At 40.2% G+C, this 8,329-nt stretch overlaps 1 protein-coding gene across 1 annotated transcript in view; it reads right to left on the bottom strand.

Annotated features, from left to right (window-relative positions):
• Positions 1-3,371: 3,371 nt before the first annotated feature.
• The window catches only part of LOC138764789 (zinc finger protein 850-like), a 58,100-nt gene continuing 53,142 nt past the window's right edge, over positions 3,372-8,329 (bottom strand). Inside the window, exon 5 of the mRNA XM_069941073.1 lies at positions 3,372-7,209. The gene's annotated coding sequence lies outside the window, so the exon portion shown is untranslated. The remainder of the gene's footprint in view (positions 7,210-8,329) is intronic.

Raw genomic sequence — 8,329 nt, 5'->3', positions numbered from 1 at the left:
TGAATTAAATCACCAAGAGTCATTATTGGCTAGAAGCTCAGATTAGCACTGAATATTATACCAAAGCACAGCACATTCTTTCTCTCTGCATCATGGTCTAAGCCCCGGATATTGCTCCAACGCCAGGTCATCACTGTGGACCTCGCTGGAAGTGTCACAGGTAAGGTGTGCACTACACTGAAGCTGAACCATAGTATTGTGATAGATTTAATACATGCAGGGAGCTGCAACCCCATTGTTAAGGGAACCAGGTGTGTGTAAGAGTCCCTATTTGTAGTGTGTGAGCGAGTAGAGTATGGTTTACTATTGGAGTCCAACTGAAGTCTGAGGTGATGGTCTGTAACGCCGTTTAAGTGATTTCACTTAAGTGATCGAGTACCATTTAACATTCTCCCATTTGTTTCTCCATGTCCAGACTAGTCTCTGTGAACCCACCGAAGCGGATACTCTTCCCCTCGCAACAACTGGTTCAGAGTTTCGGCTGGACAAACACCAAGTCTTAGTGGAAGATCATACTAACAATGTGGAAGATTTTGTGTGTGTGTGTGTGCGCGCGCGCGCGCGCATGAAGTCCGGTGCATAGATGATTGTGTTCATGCTCACCAATGGGGGAAGCAGGAGGTGACCCACAGATAGGGAAGGGATCCTGGGGTCAGATTATAAAATCCCGGGGTGGACCGATAACCATCAGGATTCAGACGTTTGGCGCTGTGGCTGTCAAGCCACACTATGGCAGTCAATTTGGTTGACAGGTTGGACTCCCACAGAGAGAAGATTGGGCACCTCGTGGTCTCCCACCTGGAGTTACTGGAATTTTTCCAAGGCCAGGAGAAGTTGTAGGGGAGCCCTGTGGTTACAGATATCCCTACACAGGCACCAGTGGGGTATCCCATCCGAGTTAAGTAATCAAAGTGCACAGAAAGATAGGGAGATAGAATCCCTGCAACATCACTGTTGTGAACTGCAGGAGGCGAGTGTGTTTCATCATGTATTTGTAGGTATGAGTTCTGAGACAACACATGAATGAATGAAAAGGTCTTTAAAGTTGATGTAAATAGCACCATGAGGCATCCCATGAGGCTGCAAGCCTCCATTACAGATCTTTCATAGTTCCGTCTCCTGCTGTGTCAGCCCCTGCTGGTAGCCAAGTATAATCAAATAGGAGCTATAATCCTCAAGGCAAATTCTTAAAACAAAATTAGCTTACTTTTAACTAACATGTTTTCTTTGTATAACTGCAATTTTAACTTTAACACCAGGAACTTACATTTTCATTATTATCAACATTGTTAACATTTTTAAAACTTGTTTTGTGTGTTCACTTGGAGCGAATAAGATAGCATTACTTCAGGGGAAATCACGTGATGCTAGAGGGAACGCAGCGCTTCCTTACGACTCCGGGGGATTTTAATTAAAAGTGTTAATTACATAAAGTTTTTACCATTAAAGTTAATTTAAACTCTTTAAAATACTGACAACATAATGTCACTGAAAAAAAAATACCCGGAAACTACTCCGAAAGAAAAACGTGAACCAAGGAAAGAAAAAGAATCCGGGCCTTCCTCTTCCACTAAACCGGCGTTGGAGTTCTTTCTGGATCCACTGGAGACAGCCCTGGAGAGGTACTGTCTCGCAGAGCCACCCCTGCGGCTCTCCACAAAGATGGACTGTCCCGAAAGTTACTTCCGCAATGCGCAAGGAATTGTGGATGTGTGCTGCAGATGAAAAAAATCTTTTCCCCTCTTAAAGGGCCAGTCCAGCACTCCAGGCCTGCAAGAAGATGATTACTTTCCTGGTATGGAAGATGATTCTAGTGACTCTACAAGTGAAGATGAAGACAGAACTACAGAAGAAGAATTTAAAGGCAATGCAAAATTTTTAAAGAAAAAAATGGATAAATTTGCGACTAAAATTGATAATCTTGTGAATGCAATGGAGAATAATTTAAAATTTTTAACTGGAAAAATACAACAAGTTAAAATTGATCTAACTAAATCAATAAATAATGTTTCACAAAGTTGATTCTGTTACTGCTTTGGTTTATATGAATAAAAAATTGTTGGAGAAGGTTGATACTTTGGAAAATTATAGTAGAAGGAATAATCTTAAAATTGTTAGAATTTCTGAAGATAGAGAAGGTCAAGATGTAATTCACTTTTTTCAAGATTGGATACCGCAAATATTTGGACAAGTAAACTTTGAAGAGAAAATTTTGATTGAGAGAACCAAAACCAGGACTGAATCAAATACCTTGGTCTATGTTGATCAGATTTTTAAATGATCAAGATAGAGAAAATATACTTGGTTTGGCAATGAGAAGAGCTAAAGAATATGGACCTTTGAATTTAGAGGGTAATAGATCTTTTTTTAAAAATCCAGATCTGAGTCAAGCTCTTTTAAAGAGGAGGAAAGAGTTTAATCTGGTTAAGAAGGGTTTATATGATAAAAGTTATAGATTTCTGTTGCAATATCCAGCAAATTTGAAAGTTTTTATTCCAGATCAGCAGAATTTCCTCTTCAATTATATTCAGGCTGAAGATTTTGTTAAAGATCTGACCATGGTTCACCTACCACAGGAAGACTTGTTGACATGATTTAGTAAAATGGGAATCATGTTCTCTTTCTATAATTTTTTTTCTCCAGGAGTCAGGGATTATATTTGCTTCTGACGACTACGTAAAAATATCCATAAAATGAGGGGTATTAATGCTGGTCTTTCTGGCATTTTAGAAGGGGGGGGGTTATTTTTTTTTGTTTCTTAATTTAACACATTTACATATTTTTATTTTGAATAAATTCAGTGTTTTTGGATTGCAGATGAGGACACCTCAGACCAATTTAATTTTTGGGAATTCTTCCTGGATAGAAATGTCTGTTAATAATTTGGAAAATAATGGGTAAAACAGTTAAGATATTAAGTTTTAATATTTAATGGGATTAACGGTCCCATAAAAAGAAGGTATATCAAGAAATTAGGAGTAGATATTGATTTTTTTTTAACAAGAGATTCATTTAACTGAAAGTGATCACTTAAAATTGAAAAGAGATTAGGTAGGTCAAGTAGCTTTCTCTACATGTAACTAAAGCTAGGGGAATGGCAATTTTATTTAAAGAAATTTACCAGTTAAAATTCACGATGTAATTAAATATCTGACGGGAAGGTATCTTATAGTAAATTGTCAAATATTTTCTGAAGAATGGACTTTATTGAATATTTATGCACAGATGTAGACAATCAGAAATTTATACAAGATAGTTTTTTTAAACTTAGTGAATGTACACAAAAATGTTTTGGTGGGTGGCGATTTTAATTTTTGTTTAGAACCTGTATTGGATACGTCTTCAAGACATATAGTGAAATCAAAAGCAGCTAAAACATTGTTATCTTTAATGAAAGATTTGAAATTAATTGATTAAAAAAAAGATAGCACTACTTCATTATACAGGAGTCTTTAAATTTGCTCAAAGAGGAGGATTCACGTATCTTCATGATCTCGTGATTGATTGCCCTGAATCTGAGTTGTTGCCTCAGATGATGTCTTCTCAGCTGTGTATTCAGGTTGTTCAACAGTATCCATCTTTCCATCTACTGTGTCTGGTCCTATTTGAAGGTCTCAATGATTTCTTTGCAGAACAGCATCTTCATCTGTCTGAATGATGTATGATGTTGGTTGGACTTCACTGAGGACTTCCCTTCTGAGTCCATAAGTTTGTTTTGTCTTTTAGCCTTACTTGGTCACCAGTGTAGAGTTCCAGTAGGTTTTTTGTTCCTCTGTCAAAGTAATACTTCTGCTTTTCTTTGTTCTTTGAATTTCCTCACATTCTCCCCCTCTTTTGTTTTTAGGAGTTTCTCCTGAATAGGTAGGTTTGATCTTAGCCTACGTCCCATAAGGAGTTGTGCTGGTGACATACCACACTCGAGTGGCATTGTGCGGTATACTAGCATACTCTGGTAGAAGTCCATTCCACTGTCTTTTGCCTTGTACATGTCTTTTTACTCTCTGCAATGATTTTTCCATTAGACCATTGAACTGTGGAAAATGAGGACTGGAGTATATGGCTTTCATACCTGTTATTACTGCATCTGCAGTGGTGGTGTTCAGTCTACACACCTCTGGATACAGGGAGTAATAGTCCTTCCCTTGACAGTGCCTACCTTCTGGTAAGGTGTGCATGGTGCTGGGTGTGGCTTTAGTGATTCTGCAGGATTGCTTGCTTGATATTTCTGGCATATTGTACAGTTGGACACTTCATTTGTTATATCATTGTTGATTCTTGGCCAGTACATCAGCTCTCATTCTCTTTTCTTACACTTTTCAATTCTGAGATGTCCTCCATGGATCCTTTTAGGCATCTCTTTTCTCAGACTCTTTTGGATAAAGATTTTACTTCCTTTGTAGACGATGCCTTCAACTTCTGATAGTTCTGCCCTGCAGTTCCAGTTTTCTGTAACGTCAGATAAGCAGTCCTGATTCACGTTGGGCCATCCATCCAAGATGTTTTTTCTCAGTTGTCTCATTGCTTCATCTTTGTTTGTCTCTAACTTTATGAGCTCCATTCTTGCATCTGATATGGGCAATGCATTTGTGATCATGTCCAAGAAGGCATTCACATTTTCATCCATTTTGGTGTTTGTAAAGCTTTCGTGTCAACAGCTCTAGACAACATATCTGCTGAGTACATTAGCTTACCTGGAGTGTACGCTACATTCAGAGTATAGCGTTGCAACCTAATCATCATTCTTTGTATTCTAAGTGGACATTCATTTAATGGCTTTTGGAACAATGCAATCAAGGACTTATGGTCAGTCTCTACACTGATTGCTTGTCCTGACACAAACTGATGAAATCTTTCAGAGGTGTATGTGATGCTGAGCAGCTCCTTTTCAATTTTAGCGTATCACGTCTCCGTGTCTGTCATTGAGCGTGATGCATACGCAATAGGTTGCCAGTCATCACATTTTTGCAGAACTGCACCGAGCCCACTATGTGATGCGTCTGATGATATTTTGATGGGTCTCGCTGGGTTGTAAAACCTCAGAATTGGTTCCTCTCTGAGCAGTTTCTTTAGTTCACTACATGACTTTTCGTGCTCATGATCCCACTCCCATTCAATGTTCTTTTCTGTTAGTCTCAATGAGGCTGTCTTTTCTGAGATGTTGGATATGAATTTACCCATAGAGTTGACCATTCCATTAAACCTCTGTACGTCCTTTTTTTCATTGAGGCCTTGGCATGTTCCCAATGGTGGACACCTTTCTGGGATCCGGTCTGATGCCCTCACTGCCAATAATATCTCCTACAAATATTAATTTGGTCACCCTAAGATGGCATTCCTCTCTCTATTCAGCTTCGGGTTTGCTTTCCTTGTTGCTTCCAGTACTTTCCTTAGTGTCTCATCAAGCTCCATTCTAATGGTTCCCCATACTATGATGTCATCCACTGAGGTATCAACTCCGTCCAGGTGCTCATAGACCAAACAGACTGTGACATGATTTCCTCACTTGTTGGAAGCTTAGTGTTTTCTCTTTATTGTTCTGTTTAGATCTCTTGGATCCAAGCAAATTCTAAGCTTGCCATTCTTTTTGTCCACAATGACAAGTGTACTCAGCACTCTGTTGGCTCATCTATCTTCTGAATCATGTTCAGGTTTTCCATCCTGTCCAACTCTGCCCTTGGTTGCTTTTGAAACACAAATGGAACTTTTCTGCATGGATGTATTATTGGTGGCACACATTTATCCACTCTGGTCGTGTGTTTTCCTGGAAGGCATCCTAGACCCTCAAATAGGTCATTGTACTCTTTCATGAGTTCATCATGAACTCCTTTGCTTTCCACAACGAGGACTCTTTTTAACAGGTTCAGTTTCTCACAGCCTGTTAAACCTAGTATGGCCTGTACATCCTTTGTTACCACGATGAATGTTAGCATGTGCTCTTTGTCCTTGTGTTTCACTTTAACCATGCATTCTCCTTGCACTGGTATATTGGTACTTGAATATCCTGTCACTTTCACTTTTGTTACATACATCTTTGGTCTAGGTCTAATCTTAAAATCAGTCTCTGATATTACATTAATTTGTACTCCATATCAAATTTAACTGAAATGTATATATCACTCTTCTAATCTCAACGTCCAATCTCTGTTTTCTTTCTGGTTTTCAGTCACAATATCTATATAGAATTCCTCCATCTCCCTTTCATCTACTGCATGAACCTTGCTTTATTGCACTTGGTTCCTACAGCATCGGGCATAATGGTTGCCTTTGTTGCACATATAGCATGTTCTACCATATGCTGGATACTTTTTTGGTAGGTGTTGTGTACCGCATCAATGACATGGCTTTCAATTGTACCTTTCATTTTTGTTCATGGCCACACCTCTCTTTCCACTTTGGCGCACTTTTTGTTAAATAGTTTATGTCCGTTCTTGCTCAGTGCATCCACATTGCAGCTAGTTTCATCTTTTGTCTGCGTTTCTGTTGTCCTACAGAGCGCTATGGCTTCTTCCAGGTCTAGATTTTGCTCTCAGACTATTATCTGGAATACCACACGTCTTTTATCAGCGAGTCGGTCAATCCATCAAATTCACATGTTTTGGTTCTGTTTCTCTATTCAGTAACATACTGATCAATACTTTCTTCCATTTTCTGTACACTTGTGAAAAATCTGTGCCTCTCAAACATCACGTCACGTTTTGGGATGCAGCATACTTCAAACTGTACCATGATATTTTCCAATTTAATTTTGTCTCCTTCAGCAGCAAATGTAAAGTTATTATACATGTCCAGGGCTTCATCACTCATGACATGTAAAAAAATGGATGCTTTCACTTTATCACTTTTCTCGTCAGCTCCGACTGCCACTAAATACAGTCCAAAACACTGTTTGAATCTGTTCCAGTTTTCAGCCATATTACCTGTCAGCTGAAGTTTCGCTGGTGGAGTAATCCTTGCATTTTTCACTGTTAACTTCTCTTCACTGATCAGTTGCTGACTTTAGATTTTCTTTTTAAAATATTTCTTTTAATTTCCTTCATCCCATTTCTGACACCATGTTTCATCTTGTATTCATATGTGAGTTCTTAGACAACACATGAATGAAGGAAAAGGTTCTTTACTTTATAAAGTTGATGTAAACAGCACCATGAGGCTGCAAGCCTCTATTACAGATCTTCCATACTGCAGTCTCCTGCTCTGTGTCAGCCCCTGCTGGGAGCCAAATATAATCAAACAGGAGTTATAATCCTTAAGGCATTGCTAGTTGCATTGCAACCATGATCTCTATCATTACAGAGCAGACTGCCCAAGGGCAGCTGACCAACTTAGAAATTGAAGTCATGAGGCAACTTCCAAGCTGATTGAAACACAGTAGCTCGCTAGTCTAGCTTCAACTTGACCCATGGAAAGTTCGAGCCATTATCCAGCAAAGGGGAGGGGTCGACATGTGGTTGTGGGATGGGTATGTGTGAATGGATGGTGATAACCCTGAGGAAAGAGTCCTACAACACTCTTCCTTGTGTGCCCGAGCATTTACAAGCCCAACCAGTGATCAGACGGTCTCAGTTCTGCTAATGAGAGCACCCAGCTGACCTTCTAAAAAGGGAATTTCAGGAGGGCACGAGGGTGGTCACTGTGAGATAACAGAGTCCCGGGATTACTCTGCCAAGGGGATAACCAGGAAAGGGTACTTAGCCATGCCACTGCTTCAGTTGGGAGATGAGAGACCAGAAGGGGTCAATGATGGCCCTATAGGAATGGGTGGTGAATGCGGTCCAAGCCAAGTTCCCTGCCCTCCTCGAATGGGGCTGACACGGTCAGCCGCAGTGGCACACCTTTGGTGTTGGGACTCAGGATGTTCGGGAGTGGGCACTGATCATGGGTACCTACGGGGTGCCTGTGAGCACCACTTACCAGGGAACACAAAGGTGACTCGTGCCTTGGTGGACTACTTAGTCCCTGGTGCCAGCCCTGACTTCAGAGGGGTGGTCTTTCCCTCATATATGTGTGTGTGTGTATGAGAAAGAGTCCATGTTTGCAATGTGTAATGGATTGAACCAATGTCCAAGTGAATGTCTATATTACTTAAAAATAGTGTTCAAGTACTGTTCAACTTTCTCCCGTTTGTCTCTTGTGTGTTCATTGAAGTTACCTGTAACTGTAATACTCGTGTTCAGACTCCTCTCTGTGAACCCATCGAACCTGATACTCTCCCCAACACAACACCCCAACACTTCTCTGCTTTTTCCTTTTCTGCCCTCCCACCATATCCACCTCTTCCCTGTTGTCCTGTGCTCCTCCCCCTACCCCTTCACTTCTCTCACCCGCCTTT

Source organism: Narcine bancroftii, chromosome 5, assembly GCF_036971445.1.
Source record: "Narcine bancroftii isolate sNarBan1 chromosome 5, sNarBan1.hap1, whole genome shotgun sequence".
NCBI lineage: Eukaryota > Metazoa > Chordata > Chondrichthyes > Torpediniformes > Narcinidae > Narcine > Narcine bancroftii.
The sequence above is the reverse complement of the archived record's forward strand: the minus strand, read 5'-3'. Positions and strand labels throughout refer to the sequence as shown.